This window comes from Coenobita brevimanus, chromosome 46 (assembly GCF_032717465.1).
Source record: "Coenobita brevimanus isolate Jiangsu-jjx chromosome 46, ASM3271746v2, whole genome shotgun sequence".
Lineage (NCBI taxonomy): Eukaryota > Metazoa > Arthropoda > Malacostraca > Decapoda > Coenobitidae > Coenobita > Coenobita brevimanus.
The window spans coordinates 51,796,335-51,815,369 of record NC_136999.1 but is presented as its reverse complement, the minus strand read 5'-3'; the positions used below and the strand labels follow the sequence as shown (position 1 = coordinate 51,815,369).

General features: G+C 40.2%; 1 pseudogene; it reads right to left on the bottom strand.

The window, feature by feature from the left end:
• LOC145398724 (putative neural-cadherin 2) overlaps positions 1-19,035 on the bottom strand; it is a 210,929-nt pseudogene that overhangs the window by 54,108 nt on the left and 137,786 nt on the right.

Sequence of the window (19,035 nt, the reverse complement as noted above, 5' to 3'; positions counted from 1 at the left end):
TCTGTGTGTTTGTTTGTGGAAAAAATATCTTTAAACAAAGTTATCGAATTTGAATGTAATCTCGTGGGTAGGCGGGCAGTGGGTCAAGGAAGAGCTGATTGGATTTTGAGGAGGATCCACATCCGGATTAAGGAATAGATATGTTCAGTATTATGGCGTCACCGGAGGTATATGCTGTCTGAGACTGTGTAACGGGGCAGACTATAACCGCAGAATTAATTAACTATGTGAGACCGTAATAGTATTCGTCTAGTAGGTAAGAATAACTACTGCAGTAAATCGTAAATTTTATTGGCATTAGCGGAGACATGCGCTCCCTGAGTGCTTTCTTGTTACTTCATAGTTCCAGCCTTGCTGAGCTGTTTTGTTTGTCCGTTGTTTGACGACCCAAGTGCTGTTCTTTTGACACTGATGTGTGTGCTGACTGCTTGACCCTGAGTATCAGTCCCTGACCTAGAGTAGTAGCCTCTTGACCGTGTGATTCTAACCTTACCTTTCCAGTTTCTTTTCCTTGCATGTTATGATGGTAAGTGTTTTTTCTGTCCGTGTGAGATTCAGCAGTGTTTCCCTTGTAAACAACTAGCTGCAGTAAAAGCAAACAGCACCCGGTTTGCTGTTGCAGCGCTGCAACATATAAGTAAAAACAAAAGAGAATCACAAGACACAAACGTCTTTAAAAAAAAACTGTTGCTGACTCGCCAAAACACATTTAAGATTTTACCTGAAACACAAATGTCATATCCTACTGTCGCTGAAACTGCAACTCTCGGTGTATAGACGGGTAATAACAGATGTATTATATTCATTAAGAGTATAATTTATGTCTATATACAAAGTTTCACACTCCTCACATCAATAACGGACCCAGCTTCTCAGAGAACCCTACTTCCATAAGGCCTTGGTAGTATATCAAGACCCTTAGGTCCTGCCTTACTTCCGAAGTTTGCTTATTGGGTTTCCGTAACTAATGTTCTTCCTCACTTAGTTGTTTTCCAGCTCCACTACGCTCATTTCTGATATTTATATACCTTCACTATACTTCAGCATCTTTACCATGTTTTTCCTCTTTCGTTTCGTTACCCAATCTCCACTGTGCTTTCACTCCATTGTGTTTCCCTTCTTCACGGTGCCATTATAGTGCCTTCAATCCTTTTTTTATGCGTCCTGGCTTTCATTATACTTCCTTAGCTTCAGTTTATTTCCCTGTTTTCACTGTAATGTCTTATCACTCTACTTCATCTCAGTTGTCTCTCAAACGTCACCTAGCTTTGTGCTTTCCTGCCTCACTATTCCTCGAAAACACGAGATAATGATAAAAATTACTCCAGAACTACACATAAAATCTTACCCAAAGGAAATACAAATGTTAAAGTGCAAGAATATAGACAGTGAGCTATTAGCATGTTTTGCCTTTGACAGAACAATGACAGCAAACATTATGAAAAATGTAAACAAACATTTAGGAATACGGGTACTCTCTCTCTCTCTCTCTGACAAATTGCTATTTGCAGCTAAAAAATTGCCCTTAATGTTTTCATGGGGGATGGGCGGGGGGGCATTCTTCCCCCTGCCACCCCACCAGCTACTCCAGACTTTAGTTTTTTCATTTTATTTTTGGTACCTTCAGATGACTTTATTACACCTGCCTGCCTAGCGCAAGGGGGTTATGGGTCTGATTCTCTCTGTCTGTCTGTCTGTCTGTCTAATAACATGATGGAGAAAGTATTGGATGGAACTGCGTCAGTTTTGGAATTATGTCTGAGGGCCATCAGTGGAACAGGCAGTTAAATTTTGGACGAAGGTGGTCATAGGTCATAGGTTAAGGCCAAGGTCAGCCCAGTTCTGATCCAATTTAGATTAAAGTTGGTGGAAGGGTTAGGCGTCAGGATAAGATAAAGTGATTAAAAGTAAAAGGTCTTGGCGCAAAGTCACAGGTTTTGACTCGATCTGGGCCAGACTAGGTGGAAGGGTTTAAAGTCAGTCAATAATGAAGTGCGTCTACTTTGGGAATGGTAGGTCAGAAGCCAAGGTCATGAGCAAGGTCAACTTAAACACATTTTTTTTTTTTAATTTAGACCAAACTTTGTGAAAGGGCTGAGTGTGAAGTAAATCAATTTTCAAAACAATTACTCGAAGGTCAAGGTAAGAGGGCAGGGTCAAAGGTCTGGTCATCGACTGTTAGGTTGGAGCTGACTGCTGCATCCTGTGGGCACTCCTTCTTGTCCTGCTTATGATAAATGTTTCGAACTGGAGGGGTTATAAATTAGCCTTCCATACCTGAGACCTTCCCTAAGTTGAACAAAACCATCTGGAGGTGGTAGCGATAAATCAAAACATTTCCTCTACACAGCTACACGACGGGGTTAAAAAGATATACATATCATGCGGTAATTGGTTATCTATTGCATCCATCTGCTGCCTGTCACCAAATCCCCTGGCAGTGACCTCGACAAAGGAATCTTCATGTGTTCATATACTTACTCAGGTACGACATTCCCCACGACACCTCCCTCCAGTACACAAAATTAGTCTCGCAACTTATCTCTCCACCTCGTTCTTAATCTCACTCTCCTTCCATCCACTTCGTTCTCATATACTCTCCTGGTCAACCTCACATCCTCCCATACCTCCCAAAACACATTCTCTCTCCATCTCACTCGCGGTCTCCTTCACCACTTCCTCCTTCTCCCATCCACCTCATTCTCATACACCCTCTTGGTCAATCTCTCATCCTCCTGTACCTACTCCTGCATCTTATCTCTCCCTCTTAGTCTCGGTCTCCCTCTCCTTCCCTCCACCTCACTCTCACATGTTCTTATAGTGACCTGCTCAAAGTGCCAAAAATACAAGTAACAATGCGTAAAATAAGTCGCTAAGGTACAGGTGTCTCGTAGCCTCTAAAGCTCATCAGAAACAATCTTTCGTGGGGGTATGGTATTCTGTTTTATTCCCTCAAATGTCTGCTCTTTACTTCCTGTGTCTGTCTGTCTGTGTGAGTGTGTTAGTTTTTCTGTTTATGTGGGTGTGTCTTTGTTTGTCTGTCTGTCTTTCGGTTGGTCTGTCTTTCGGTTGGTCTGTCTTTCTGTTGGTCTGTCTCTGTTTGACTGTCTGTCTTTCTGAGTGTTTGTTTGTCTGTCTTTGTTTGTCTGTCTGTCTTTCTGCCTGTCTTTTTCTGTTTGTTTGTCTTTGCTTGCTTGTCTGTCTTTCTGTTTGTCTGTCTTTGTTTGTCTTTCTGTTTGTGTGTCTGTCTGTCTGTTTGTCTGTCTATTTGTTTGTCTGTCTTTCTGTTCGTTTGTCTGTCTATCTGTTTGTTTGTCTGTCTTTCTGTTTGTCTTTCTAATTGTCTGTCTACCTTTCTGTTTGCCTTCATGCCTTTCCGTTTGTCTATCTGTTTGTCTGTCTTTCTGTTTCTCTGTCTGTTTGTCTGTCTGTCTGTCTTTCTGTTTCTCTGTCTTTCTGTCTGCCTGTCTGTTTGTCTGTTTGTCTGTCTTGTTGTTTGTCTGTCTGTCTGTCTTTCTATTTCTCTGTTTTTCTGTCTGCCTGTCTGTTTGTCTCTTTCTGTTTGTCTTTCTAATTGTCTGTCTACCCTTCCGTTTGCCTTCATGCCTTGCCGTTTGTCTGTCTGTTTGTCTGTCTTTCTGTTTGTCTGTCTTTCTGTTTGTCTGTCTTTCTGTTTCTCTGTCTTTCTGTCTGCCTGTCTGTTTGTCTGTCTGTCTGTCTTTCTGTTTCTCTGTCTTTCTGTCTGTCTTTCTGTTTGTCTGTCTGTCTGTTTGTCTTTCTAATTGTCTGTCTACCTTTCCGTTTGCCTCCTTGCCTTTCCGTTTGTCTGTCTGTTTGTCTGTGTCTGTCTATTTTGCTTGTTTTTCTTTTGTCTGTCTGTCTGTCTGTCTCTAATTGCTTATCATCTTTACTTCCCGTCTGCTGTGTTCATTCCCGAAGGAGCTAAGGGTCTTGTGTGGCTGAGCAGGCATGAGAATTTTCCGTGTCTCAATTATGGACCGATTTTGGTGATTGAGGTGACATATAAATTCTCCCCACCTGACCGCGTGACCTTGTAAGAGTGACGAACAAGCTGAGGTCAATCACAAGGTCACAGCCAACAGAAAAGGTCAAGGACATAGAGCAAACATCTAATTTACTGGAGTATGGACACAAAATTGGTATAATTGGAAAGGGTGTTCGCAGTGCAGTGATTTACCTACATGACAATTTTGATACAACTCACTGGAAATTGGAAAGGTGCAGAAAATTACAAAATGTGCCTGTGTTGGTAATTCAGCAGGTGGTGGAGGTAAGCAGGAGGCAGGTAGGCAGGTAAGTAGGTAGGGAGGTGGACAGGTAGGTAGGCTGATAAACAGGCAGGGAGGTAGGTAGGTAGGTAGGCAGACAGGGAAGTAAGTTGGCAGGGAGGTAGGTAGGAAAGTCGGTAGGGAGGTAGGAAAGTCGGTAGGGAGGTAGGAACGTAGGGAAAAACAACACGAAGAAGTGCAATTTAATCCATCATCTGCTAAAAGGATTAATTTTCACCTTAACACCTGCCAATGAGAGGATAAAAAAAGGTCTAACAGTGATTTCAAAATATGAGATCGGCGATTAAGAAAAAAAAAAAATTCGCTGCACACGGCAAGGATCATATGAGATTTCGTCGTAAAGATCCTAATATAAACATAGAATCAATACTGGTGTCTAATAATTCCTTTGATTGTCTGTCTGTCTACTGTCTGTCTGTTAACTGTGGTCATTTCCTGTCTGTCTCTGTCTATCCGTCTGGCTGCTTTCCTGTCTGTCTCTCATTTTTTCTATCCCGTATGTATGTATGCTTGTCTTTCTCTGAGTCTGTCTGTTTGCATGTCCCTGTTTCTGTTTGCCTCTGTCTGTATGTCTGTCTCCCTCTATTGTCTTTGAGTATTATTGTTTGCCTATGTCTGTCTGTTTGTTTTTCTGTTCATGTGTCTGTGTATCTATCAGTCGGTCTGTCTGTTTTTCTGTTCCTGTGTCTGTGTACCTATCAGTCAGTTTATCTGCCTTTCTCATTCTCGGTCTATCACTCCCTCTCTCTCTCTCTCTGAAAATATATAAAAGTCACCTTATTTGTAACTCCATTTCCTCCGATTTAATTGCTTTGCCCCACCTCTCTCTCTCTCTCTCTCTCTCTCTCTCTCTCTCTCTCATCAAATTTGCATCTTGTTCTCTCTCTCTCTCTCTCTCTCTCTCTGTTCGCCCTCTCGTCCATTTTCTCTCTCCTTTCAGCTCCTTGTCCTCAGTTCTTCTCTCTTTCATTACCTATTAATCTCTTTCTCTCTCTCTCTCTCTCTCTTACTGAAATCGTTACTTCTTTCATACCCTTCTTTTCTATTTCTCTTACGTCCGCACGCACACACACACACACACACACACACACACACACACACACACACACACACACACACACACACACACACACACAAAGACGGACAGACAGACAAAGACACATAAATACACACACACACACACACACACACACACCACCTCCCCCCACACATCCCCCCTTCCCCCCCACACGAGTACAGTTATGAAAAAATATTGGAAAATATTCATGTCGACGTCACAAACTGAAGCACATCTCCCTCTTGTGACGCAGTGTTTATAGCGCTATTGGTCATGATGCTTCGAGATGACGAGTACGGCGCTTCGATACACGGATGCCTATTGCTCCTATGGCCGAACTTCTGACCCTACCCTGCCCTTTTTGACTATCTGTTCTTCATAATCCAGTTACTTCGTCTTTCCATGGCCCTTAACCCAACCACCAAGCTTAGTACAGATAGAACCAACTACCTAACCCTATGAACTTGATTTTTGGCCCATCGTTCTGGAATTAGAATGGTTTAATTATCGACTAATCTTACACCGTTTCATAAACTTAGACCCAAACTGAATAAAAACAACTAGAGTTACAGGACCGAACTTTTGATCTTGCCCTGTGACCTTTACTTTGGATCGATTGTGTTCAAGATTAAATCATTCATCATCTCTTGACCCCAGACCCTTCTACAAAGTTTGGTCTAAAATGATACAAACTTTTTTGAGACGATTTTGCCCTTGACCTATGATGTATGATCTTTTGTTGCAAAAAAATAATAACCTAATTTCTTGATGGTCCTCAGTTCCAAATCTGGTGCAGTTCCATCCAGTAGTTTTCCATAATCTTGCCAGACAGACTGGGAGAAAAAAAGCAAAACCAGACCAAGCACATAACCCGCCGTGCTTTGGAGCGCGGGAGTTCCTAAGCCGTTGCATTTTTTTTTTTTTTGAATGATAGCATGGTTTCAGAACAAACCATTCAGGTGATACCGATTGCTTAAAAGATACCATTCTTAAATATAAATGTGACTCATACAGTGTATAAGTACAGACGTTGGAATAAGTTCCTTTTCCGTGGACTAAGGTGTTTGTAACACTGCTCGATGGAGAGGTACCCCCTCCTCCTCCCTTCCTCATAGTCCCACACTCCCACCCAACCCCCCCACTTTTCTCTCCAACCCCATAACCCCACCCGGTACCCTCCATACTCTCGCTCACAGTCAGCTAGGGGTTTCTGTGGTTCAAGCACCTCTCTAATTACGTGTAGTCCGAACAACTAATAATGGAATAGTACAGTATATATCATAAACCAAGTTAGGAAAAGGTTTACTACACTGTTAGAGAGAGAGAGAGAGAGAGAGAGAGAGAGAGAGAGAGAGAGAGAGAGTTAAAAGACAGGGATCGATAGGCGAAGAGGGAGAGCGAGTGGAAAAATGAGAAATGAGAGGACAGTTACGGAGAAAATAAGAAGGGGAGAGGCAAGGAGAGAACAACGAGAGCTAAGAAAAGAGACAAAGGTGAGAAGAAGAGACAGTGAGAGGTGAAATGAGATACAAGCAGTGTGAAAGGGAAACAGAAAATGGAGATGTGACTAGAAAGGCCGGGAGACAGGGAAGTAGAGACAAAAGGGGAGACAGCTGAGAGGAAAGGGGAATGGAGCAAACATAGAAATAGGGATAACAAAAGGAGAAAGTGGGAAAGAGAGCTACGGAACGGAATACTGAGAACGATAATGAGAAAAGTTAGAAAAGGAGGCAAGGTAACAGGGAGGAGGAAGAAAGTGTGTTATTCTGGCAAGGACGCAGGGAAAGAACTAAGCAGGATAAGACGAAAGCATTGAGGCTGAGTAGAACGAATGCAACATTCAAGTAAAAAGGCAGGGAGAGAAACAGAGAAATTCTGTGGAGAGAAAGTAGAGATTAAGGGTGGGAAGGAAATAGGTTCATTTTTAGGGCAAAAAAGAGGAGGGGGATGTTAAGAAGGGAAGACAAGGGGAGGGAGGGAGTGAGGGAAAGACAGTGAGAAGAGCGGAATGAAAGAAGAGATTTCGGGTGACGGAGAGACGGAGAGAGGAGGGAGAAAAAGGGCATGAAGTTATTACTGGGGAAAGAAAGCAGTGGAGGAAATGGATTTAGTACAAATAAAGAAATACGGAGAGAGTAATGGAGAAAAAAAGTAAGACATGTGACAGATGAAAAAAGTAAGACAAAGTTGTGACACAGGGAGGGAGAAAGAAAAGATGAGTGAGGTAAGGAAGGAGTGACAAAAGGGGACAGAGACGAAGGAAAGGAAAGAGAGAGGGAGGAAGTTAGGGACTGAGCAGATAGCTATAAAGACAGGGGAAGGAGGGTAAAGGAAACTGGGGATGAGACAAAAGATCCACAGAGAGAGAGATGGGGGGGAGGAGCAAACAGACAGGCACAGACAGGTCGATATTCAGAAAGTGAGTGTGTGTGTGTGTGTGTGTGTGTGTGTGTGTGTGTGTGTGTGTGTGTGTGTGTGTGTGTGTGTGTGTGTGTGTGTGTGTGTGTGTGTGTGTGTGTGTGTGTGTGTGTGTGTGTGTGTGTGTGTGTGTGTGTGTGTGTGTGTGTGTGTGTGTGTGTGTAAAACAGGTGTCTACTACCGCAACATATAATCACAGCAGATTTATTTCTCTCTCTCTCTCTCTCTCTCTCTCTCTCTCTCTCTCTCTCTAACAGTGTAGTAAACCTTTTCCTAACTTGGTTTATGATATATACTGTACTATTCCTATATTAGTTGTTCGGACTACACGTAATTAGAGAGGTGCTTGAACCACAGAAGCCCCTAGCTGACTGTGAGCGAGAGTATGGAGGGTACCGGGCGGGGTTATGGGGTTGGAGAGAAAAGTCGGGGGTTGGGTGGGAGTGTGGGACTATGAGGAAGGGAGGAGGAGGGGATACCTCTCCGTCGGGCAGAGTTACAAACACCTTAGTCCACGGAAAAGGAAACGAACTTATTCCGACGTCTGTTTATACTTCTGACTGAAAAAAAAGCATTTGTTAAGTTCTGTCATTTTAACTTTATAAGTAAACGTTTAGATAAAGCTATTCCTCCTTTTTATGTTAATATATTATTCTAGTTTTATAGACTTCAATTTCCATCAAGCAGGCGTGACAACTGTATGTCAAAGTTTTGTATGACTGGTAATGGAGCCAGGCAAGGGGGAATTTGATCTGTATTGTAAGGACATATACCCGAATTGAAAAGCAGATTGAGTGTACAATATAGTCAACAGCAGAAGGGGATGTAATTACTAACTCAGATCAAGAAGTTGTTTGGATGTTCTGATATTATTGAAATATGGCTTCTTCAGCGAGTGGACTCCAGTTTTAGGTAGATACAGTACATAACGAAGCCATGGCTGGTGTTTTGGTGTTACGTTCAGCACAAATAAATGTGCCTGTTGTCTTTTCAAGCACAACAACAAAACTTCTGTTTTAAGAACAGTCATTAAGTGAAGGGTACTATATAAAGTTAGTAAATTTAAATACCTGGGATATACTTTGAACACCAGTTATATTTAAGTAATGACAAAGATACTGTCATGTGTAGGAACAGAATTTATTAAGAATTTAACTATTTCAAATATTTCTGGTGTCAATTTTATTATTATTTAGGGGTTATTTACAAGTTATTGTCCGCATTTCTGGACGCCGAACTATGGGTTTAAATAACAGTGATTTACCATTAAAGCAATTATATTCTGCTATCAAAAAGTAAATAAATTTCCGAACTTAAAATACAGGGAGAGTAATTATAAAGCATGTTTTCTTTTGTTTAGCTGGAATTACGAATTTCACTCTCATTTTTTTTTTTTAATCTGGCTGAGGATAATAAGATTTGCCCAAAAGATGTTGCATTGGCCCAGCACCTGTTTAGACTGAATCTTAATCTGATGAATATTTATTTTCTTTAAAAGGTCAGAGCAATTTCTGTTAACGTGTCTAATGTACATAATATATATCACATATAATGATGTACACGTAGATGTTATAAAATCAACAACTTTAGGTTCAAAATCAGGAGCATACAATGGGTTAGGGATGTGTCTTAATATAATGATTTTTGTAATTATGGTATTCGTACAGACATGCAGAGAAAGTAAAATGTTACCCATATAGCTTTATCCATGAAATTAACTACGAGTATTGTCTGTCTGTCTCTCTGCTTTATCTATCCATCTGTCTGTCTGTCTGTCTGTCTGTCTGCCTCTGTCTATCTACCTATCAATCAATCAGTCAATCAACCTACCTGTCAATGTCCGTCCGCCCGTTCTCATCTGTCTATCTATCTGCCTATCTGTCTATTTATCTATCCTTATCTATATCTATCAATCTACCTACCTATCAATTTACCCATCCATCAATCTACTTATCTGTCAGTGTCCGTTCGTCCGTCCGTTGGTCCGTCTCTCTCTCTCTCTCTCTCTCCTAATAAGTTCACCTTATTTTTATTCTGATTTCCTCCAACCTTAATTGCTTTTTACCAACATCTTCACTTCCTCTCCATCCCTCCCACGTCACCCCCCCCCCTTGCTCTCTCTCAATCTCTCTATCTATCTATCTGTCTGACTATCTATCTATCTATCTATCAGTCTATTTATATATTTTATCATTTAAGTTTAGCCTATTTTTGGCTTGATTTCTTCACACAATTTCTCGCGTCTCACCCTATCATTCTTTCCCTTCATCTCTCTCTCTCTCTCTCTCTCTCTCTCTCTCTCTCCCTGGCTTTGTGGGTCTATTCATCTTGTCCTCTCATTTTTTTATATATATTACCTTTTTAATTTCTTATACGTGTTGGAGAGGGACCCCTTCATTTGGTGGCACTGATAATATGCGAGCTGCCCCACTGCCCGGCTATACACACGTCCCTCAGATTCCCCCCTACCCTGGACAGACTGCAGGTGAAGGGGGGGGGGACTACTACTACCATTCCTACTTCTACTACTACTACTACTACTGCTGCTACTACTCCTGCTACTACTACTACTACTGCTGCTGTTGCTGCTACCACTACTACTACTACTACTACTACCGCTACAACTTCTGTTACTACTTCAGCTACTTCTACTGCTTCTGATACTTCAACTTCTACCGCCGCCGTCACCTACACTATTACTGCTACTACTACTACTACTACTGTTTTCTTATTACTCATCTAACACGTTAATCCTTCTATCTGACGACCATTTCTTTCCTAGGTCCTTTCTCGCCTACAACAGCCTCTTCCATACCGCTGATCGCCCGTAATATGGTCGACACTCTGTTGGCTGCTAAAAGGTAACACAGTGCGGGATGCGGGACTAAACACAGCCAAAGAAGGTATTAGCGGTTATAGCATAGACGTATTTTAACACAGCACTGGTCACGTGACTAATGAGAGGCTTACTGGTATGGTGTGATGTGTGGTGTTGGGTGATGATGTGGTGTTGGGTGATGGTGTGGTATGGTGTGATGGTGTGGTGTTGGATGATGGTGTGGTGTTGGATGATGGTGTGGTGTTGGATGATGGTGTGGTATGGTGTGATGTGTGGTGTTGGGTGATGGTGTGGTGTTAAAAAGGAGTACAAAGGAAAGCAAACAGCAACAGACCTTATGGTCCTTTCGAGGCTGTTTGGTACAGAGTAGACTATGACTACAAGATCTAACTCTACATGCTGAAGGATAAGGATAGTAAAGCAAGAAGGCTCCCCCCGCCCCCAAACCCTCCAGCCAAAACTGGTAAGAAAAAGTGAGAAAAACCACCACGCAGCATGGAAAAACTGACATGGAAATTTCATAGGAAAGACTGAAAAGGAAAACCTACATTCTATAATACATTATCTATAAGCTACCAGTATGAATAACCTGAAAGAGAAAGTAGTAAAGTACAATGAGTAATCTAATAAATAAATAACTAATGCATGTCACTGTGCGAGTATGCTCAGTTGACGGGGCGTCTGCGGACACAGTGTGGAAATTGCACTGTGCACAGTGTGGATATTCAGGGGTGGTGTGGCAGCCTTGGCTGGCGCTATTAAGGTAGGCAGCAGTTAATCAGGCCCCAGCTCCATTCATTCCACTGAGACTAGGAACTTTCCCATGCGGGACAAACAAACAAGTCACCTCCCGAAGCAGTGACCCCTGGTACATTAAAAAAAAAAAACCTATGGTGGCCACGTAACTAACAGGGACCCTCAGTGATCCACAGCCCATCACAGGTCAAAAGTATGAGTAGTGACCGTTAACTCAGGGCTATCTGTGCATATACTATATCTGCATTTAATAAATTGATCCAGGCTCTAAAAAACTAAAATAAAATAAAACAAAATTATACATACACAAGTGTTTTATTCAGGAGTAAACATATTAAGCTGGGGGTTGGATGCCAAATACTTATCCAGGCGACCTTTAAAGGTTTGTACTATATTACAATCTATTACGTTGGAGGGCAATTTATTCCATATATTTACAACTCTATTGAAGAAGAAATGCTTAGCTTCATGCGACTGGAATCGTTTGCCAATTATTTTATGCCCATTGCCTCTAGTGTAGTTCGAGTGATCAACTGTGAAGTATTTATTGACAGCCATGTTATCATGTCCTTTGAATATCTTGAATACTTGAATAAAATCTCCTCGTATCCTCCATTTTGTTAGGGTAAAGAGATTCAGGGCTTCTAAAAGTTCCTCATACGGTTTATTTCTAAATCTAAGTATCATCTTTGTCATCCTTCGCTGCACTCTTTCAAGTTTTTCCATATCCTTTTTATAATACGGTGACCAAAACTGAATGCAATACTGCAAGTGCGGGCGTACTATGGAATTATACAAAGTAAGGACGATATTAACGGATTTTTATTCAAATGCTCTGCCTATGAACCCAATCAATTTGTTGGCTTTTTTCACAGCTTCTGTACATTGTTTGCTTGGTTTCAAATCATTTGTTATTATAACTCCTAAGTCTTTTTCATGGTTTACCTATCAAGCTGAACATTATTCATGCTGTAACTTGCTCTTACATTTTTACTGCCAATGTTTAACACTTTGCATTTATTATTGATATCCATTTGCCAGACTTGGGCCCAGTTAAATAGTTGATCAAGATCTCTCTGAATTGCCTGTCTTTGCAGTGCTGTATCTGCTCTGTTACCCACTTTAGTATCATCAGCAAATTTTGAAATCTTACAACACAATCCTTCGTCAATATCATTCACATATATTAAGAAAAGAATAGGATCTAACACTGAACCCTGCGGCACTCCACTTGTAACGTTTATCCAGTCTGACTCTTTTCCATTTATTACAACTCACTGCTTTTGTCTGGTGAGCCAATCTTCTACCCACCCGAGAACACTGCCCCTGAAACCATGTGCCTTTAGCTTCTGAAGGAGTCTTTTGTGTGGAACTTTGTCAAAAGCCTTTTGAAAATCGAGGTAGACCACATCAACAGATTTAGTCTCGTCATACATGTTCAGTATATCACTGAAAAAGTCCAGCAGATTCGTGAGGCAAGAGCGATTATTATGAAAACCATGTTGCGAATCTTTTATGAGATTGTTAGTTTCTAAGTGTTTTATAAACTTGTCTCTGATAATATTTTCAAGCAATTTGCAAACCACTGATGTCAAACTAATTTGGCGGTAGTTTTCTGGTTGGGCTCTGTTGCCCTTTTTGAATATTGGGGTTACGTCAACAAGCTTCCATTCATGTGGCACCTTACTGCTCTTAAGTGATAAGCTAAAAAGTTCAGCTAAAGGCTTTGATATTTCATTCTGTAGTTCCTTCAATACACGTGGTGATATTTTGTCCGGTCCTGGTGCTTTATTCTCTTTTAATCTGTTCATTGCAACCAGTACGTTGCGATCACTGACTGTAATGTCAGTGATTATGTTGCCCTCTTCTATAGGAATGGGGGAAACAGAAGGAATTGTATGTGTATTTTCTGTTGTAAATACTGACGTGAAGAAAGTATTAAGAATTTTCGCCATCATAGTTTCATCATCAGTGTGCTCTCTGTTATCTGTGACTAAGGGACCGATTGTTGGAGTTATTACCTTTTTGCTTCTTATGTAACTGAAAAATTCTTTGGGATTTGATTTACTGATACTTGCAATATGTGTCTCAAGGTTTTTCTTACTGCATTTAATTAATTTTTTGGCATTTCGTCGAAGGGCATCGTATTCATTTTTATCACTTTGACTGTGGTATTATAATTCGTATATGCAAGATTTTTTGCTTCTAAACAGTGTTTAATGTTGGAGTTCCACCATTTGGGTTTAGAATTTTTGGCGGGCCTACTGTTGCGCATAGGAATACATAATTTGATGGCACTGTTGAGAGTTTCTGTAAAGTAACTCCACACGTCATTGATATCTAAAGTTTCGACAGTGGGATGCCAGTCAACTGCACCTGCAATTGCCTTTAATTTCTTAAAATTTGGTCTCTTAAAGTAGGGCACTCTCTCACAACTGGCCTTGACACTGTCTTCACTGAATTTAATGTTAAATGTAACTATGCGATGATCACTTGTACTAAATTCTTCTCCTACAATAACATTACTCACTACATTTTCTGATGTAGCTAAGACAAGATCTAGGATGTTAGCTCCACGTGTTGGGTAATTTACAAATTGATACAAAGAACTTTCTTGCAAATTTGTATATAGGTCTGACCCTGTGTGTTGGATGATGGTGTGGTATGTTGTGATGGTGTGGTGTTGGATGATGGTGTGGTGTGGGGTGATGGTGTGGGGTGACTGTGGGGGTGATGGTGAAGACTGGATATTGGTGTAGTTTACTTCCATCTCTATCTATCTATATACCTAGGCTGCTTCCCACAAGAAAAGGGAGGTAGCCGAGACAGGACGACACACTCCCCATTTACTCATCCATTCAAACACATTCATTTGCATCTTAGTCCCAAAGGGAAGAAGAGACAGAACCTCACCGCACCACACCGCACAAGGGTCAACTGCGCAGTGCAATTACAAGTAACCATTACAAGTAACATACAAAGTCTTTTATGACATTTTTATGATATTTGGTAGCAGCGAATCTACGGACATCGTCTCCGAATCAAAAGCAAATTTCTACAAAAGCAGGCGAGACTCTACAAGATTAGCTTCAGTTCTACAGTGAATTCCTACAAAATACAGCCTACAATGCAAATAGCCTACAAGTCTACAAAACAACTCTATAATCTTCACGTAACTTCAAGCAGCAGCAAGAAGAATATAAAACAAAGCAAGTAAAGAAGAGGAAAGACCAAAGCAACAAGCACACAAACCCCAACCACTCTCTCCCGTCTACCTCCATCGCTGACGCAGAGGTCAAGACACGCAGCAAAACACCAGAGACACATTTATAACGCATCTTACTCATCTTCACTCAAGTTACTCATCGCTACTCGTTTACTCACCACAGCTACCAGTGTGGGAAGTTGACGTCACCATACGTGTGCTGAGACGACGCCAAGCCGTGTGTCTGACACCCCACAACACACCAATCAACCCGTGAAGAACAACGCTATCACCACGTGCAACACCACCCACACCATTTCCACCACGGTAAAAATTAGTGAGTTACATAGTTACTTCATTTATACAATACACAGTGATAGACAATATTCTTCTGCACAAACATATAAAATGTGCTGTATAGTTACAGCTTAAATACACATACTTACTTCAGTTATCTGCATAACTCAAACACTAAATCATCACCAACAATAAATATTCTACACTGTATATATTCATTCATTTATTATAATATTTATTTACTACCAACGAGTGTTACCATTTATACCTACATAAAATACGTGTTTCATACATACAACTATACATTATTACATCTACAAAGTAATAAAGAAAATATACCATCACAGTTACTCAGTAAGCGATTAAAAGAACTGTATTAAACATTTATTAATTAAAGCTACCTAGTGGAAACAGATAAATTAAGTTACAAGGTAAACTAGAGAAAAGAAAAAAAATGGCCAACACAAATGCCGTTAGCAAGAGTGAACATCTTCAACACAATCGTGAAGACAATGATTTCCACACAGTGCTGACACACATATTACCCACGATAGGTACAAGCGAACAACAAGTCAGTGTATATAGTTAATACTGTATATATGTATATATATTTTTTATATAAAATAACAAAATATGGGACTATATAATATCATTTTCAATAATATCTGTGCAATATAAACTAAACTTTAAAAAAGTATCTCAAGGAAATTAGCCAGTAATTATGCAACCATGAACAACATGGAAAAAGCGTACACAAGCGAAAAAAAACAAACTATAGAAAATCAATACATACAAAAAAAAAAAGAAAAAAAGAAAAAAAAAAGTAAGAAAGACAAAAGAGAGAAATAGAGTAAGATCACATAACAAACAAATGAAAATAAGTGTAAGTGTTACTACATATGCCAAAATACCCCATAAACTACAAACAAAAAAGCAAATTGTTGTCTCCACAAGCAAGTGGCATGACACATCATCACTATCATCGACCGCAGCATATGTTAGGGCTGCAATTATTACAATTATGTAACTCCATATTATAATTATGTAACGACAGACAATTGCATTATGTTACACTTATTACAATTATGTAACTACAAACGATATGTAACAATTATGTAACGACAAACGATTGCATTATGTTACACTTGCTACAATTATGTAACTACAAACATTATGTACCAGTTTATTTAACAGTTGCATTAACAAGATGTAACTTTTATGTAACTTTAACTACAATTATGTAACTACAAACGATTTGTAACAATTATGTAACGACAAACGATTGCATTATGTTACACTTTGCCAATTAACAGTTGCATTAACAAGATGTAACTTTTATGTAACTTTAACTACAATTATAAGGCCAAGACACTTATGTAACAGTTGCATTAACAAAATGTAACTACAGTTATAAGGCCAACACATGTATGCATTTCACTACAAAAACCCAAGTATATACTGTATTACAGTTAAATAATTTACTTTAATGCATTTATTCAAATATGTATACAACTTGTTTAAAATGTAATATTACTGAATAATTGCTATTTGCTATGAATATTATATGTATACTATATTCATACAATTATGTTGCTTTTACAATATTATGTATTTCACTTAATTAGCTTATAAGTTCATTATAATATGTATATAATATGTATTAATATGTTAGGACTATTAACTGTCGATGGTACGCCATTTTCGCGCGGCCGAGCAGATATCAGGACTCCATATTATAATTACAAATCATAATAGATAGATAGATAAATAGATAGATAGACAGCTCTATGCAAGCCTGGGAATGGGAAATGAGCTTGCAAATTACACTGAGGAAAGCTGACGACAGTGGCCAGCAGTTAGTTGTCAGCAATCCACCCGTGAACTCTTAAACTTTCCATCCACAAGGAACACACGTGATACGTCTCCTGTTTCACCAGAATTTAGGAAAGAGAGCTCAGAAGGAGACAGGCCATAGAACAGGCAGGTCAGAAGGGGAGAAGGACTTAGCAACTTGAGAGAGAGACAAAGAGAGCGAGACAGAGAGATAGCTAGCGGGACTCTATACTTCGCTCTGTGTGAGAGACTTGTTAATATTTCCAAGACAAATAAAAATAGTCCCATACTATTCTTTACCTCTCCTGTCACTACATGACAAATGGGAAAGAAGATTAGCTACTTACAAAGCTACTCCAGTATAATAACCGCTCGTCCACAAGTCTAATATATATATAACTCAACCACAAAGGAACTACAAAGTCTTTTATGACACAGTGACATCCGCAGCAGGGCCCGACAGCGGAACTGGTTTACCCCTGCCACATCATAATAGACCCATCCCCTTACCCGTACCTGACCTGACTAGCTGATCAGACCAAATATGGGAGAATATCCCCTCAGGGCTGCGTCATCATTTATTCATTCACAATTTCTCTCCATTTATTTCTGTCACGCACAGCTTCCATACATCAGATTAAATACAGCACAGTGTATTTTCAACTCTGTCACTATTTCGTATATTTCAGGGTAGGGGTTTTTTCAAGAATACTCCCCCAGTATCCCTGCTTGTCGTATGAGGCGACTAAAAGGGTTGGTGGAGGGTTAGTGCCCCTCTCTGGAAAACAGCTAACTAAAAAGACGAACAAGAAGCCTCGGACAAGTAGGCTACTGACCAAAAGATGAAGACCAAGGACCGGACAATGGACATGGTATGGATAGCGACGTGGAATGTAAGGGGTGCGAATGGTGAGGTAAAAGAGAGATTGTTCAGGTGCTTCAGGGTGCGAAAGTGGATGTACGTGGAGTAACTGAAACTAAATGGAGAGGAGAGAGTGTGAGAGAATGTGAGTATGGATGAGGTATATGTGCAGGAGCAAGTTAGAATAAGAGGGCAAAAGAAGGAGTGTGTATTGTTGTGAGTAAAAGATGGAAGAAAAACATAAGAGCGTATGGATCAGTTGACTCAAGGATTGTGTGGGTAAGATTGAATATTGGAATACAAATGTGGGCGATTGTGTGCATGTATGCCCCAACACAAGGTCGTGCAAGTAGAGTGAGAGAAGAGTTCTGGACAAATGTGGAAGTGTGCATGGAAAAGTTTGGAAGGAATGAAAGAGTGTTTTTGACTGGTGATATGAATGGTAAAGTAGGGAATGTGAAGGTGGATGGAATAGTGGTGAGTGGGGTGTGCCTGCTGAGATAGATGAGAATGGCAGTGCGTTAGTGGACATTTGTGCTGGGAGGGAGTTGGTGATAGCCAATACCCTCTTCAGGCACAAAATGATCCATAGGTATACATGGCGAGTGATGAGAAGGGTGGGTGGTGAACTTGTAGTACCACACATTTGATATTCATGTATGTGTTTAGTAGTACTGTAATTTTAAGTTAGATAGGGTGTAACCTGAGTATTAGTCTATAAGTTCCTACCCTAAGTAGTAATTCATATATTAATAATTACTGTAGGGCTAACTCTATTTTTATATGTATGTATCTCTGTATCTATGCAGTGGGTGATGTAATTGTGGATGTTGAGCTATGGGAATTCCCTGTCTCGTGGAGTAACGAATAACAGATGCGCCAACTTTTCTTGTCGTTGTTGGGCGCCGAGTTTAAACCTTAAACAGAGTAATGATGAATATACAATTCTTTCCGTAACCTAGTTGTGAAATGTTTGCTAATGAAGCTGCTAGAACACAAGCATGTAAGATTAGCAGTCCAAAAGGCCTAAATAATGTCATTTGTGAGGATTTGAAGTCCCGTTTATCTTGGCCGTCACTAGATGGCATGAGCTGCTCTCAGATTCAAATTGAGATAGTGATAGAATCAGTATCTAAATTAAGTAAGGAATAAATCCCAAATTTTCCCCAATTCAATCAAAAGTCCTGGCGTCATGGGTACACTGCTAAATAAATTGTAAAGAGAATTGAAACCCACCATATTTCAAAAACACCACCTCATTTGACTTGAGCAGTGGCGTCGCTAGCGTGCCCGACGAGTCACTCGAGCCCCAGTCATCGTATCTAATGGACGTTTGTTTAGTCCCCCAGACACCGGCAACGTCCGTGTGAGCACGACGTTATTCCCATAGTATTGCCCGTAGACTTTTACATATACACTTACACTACCCACGAGTTATTTTACAAACCGAAAGTAGTT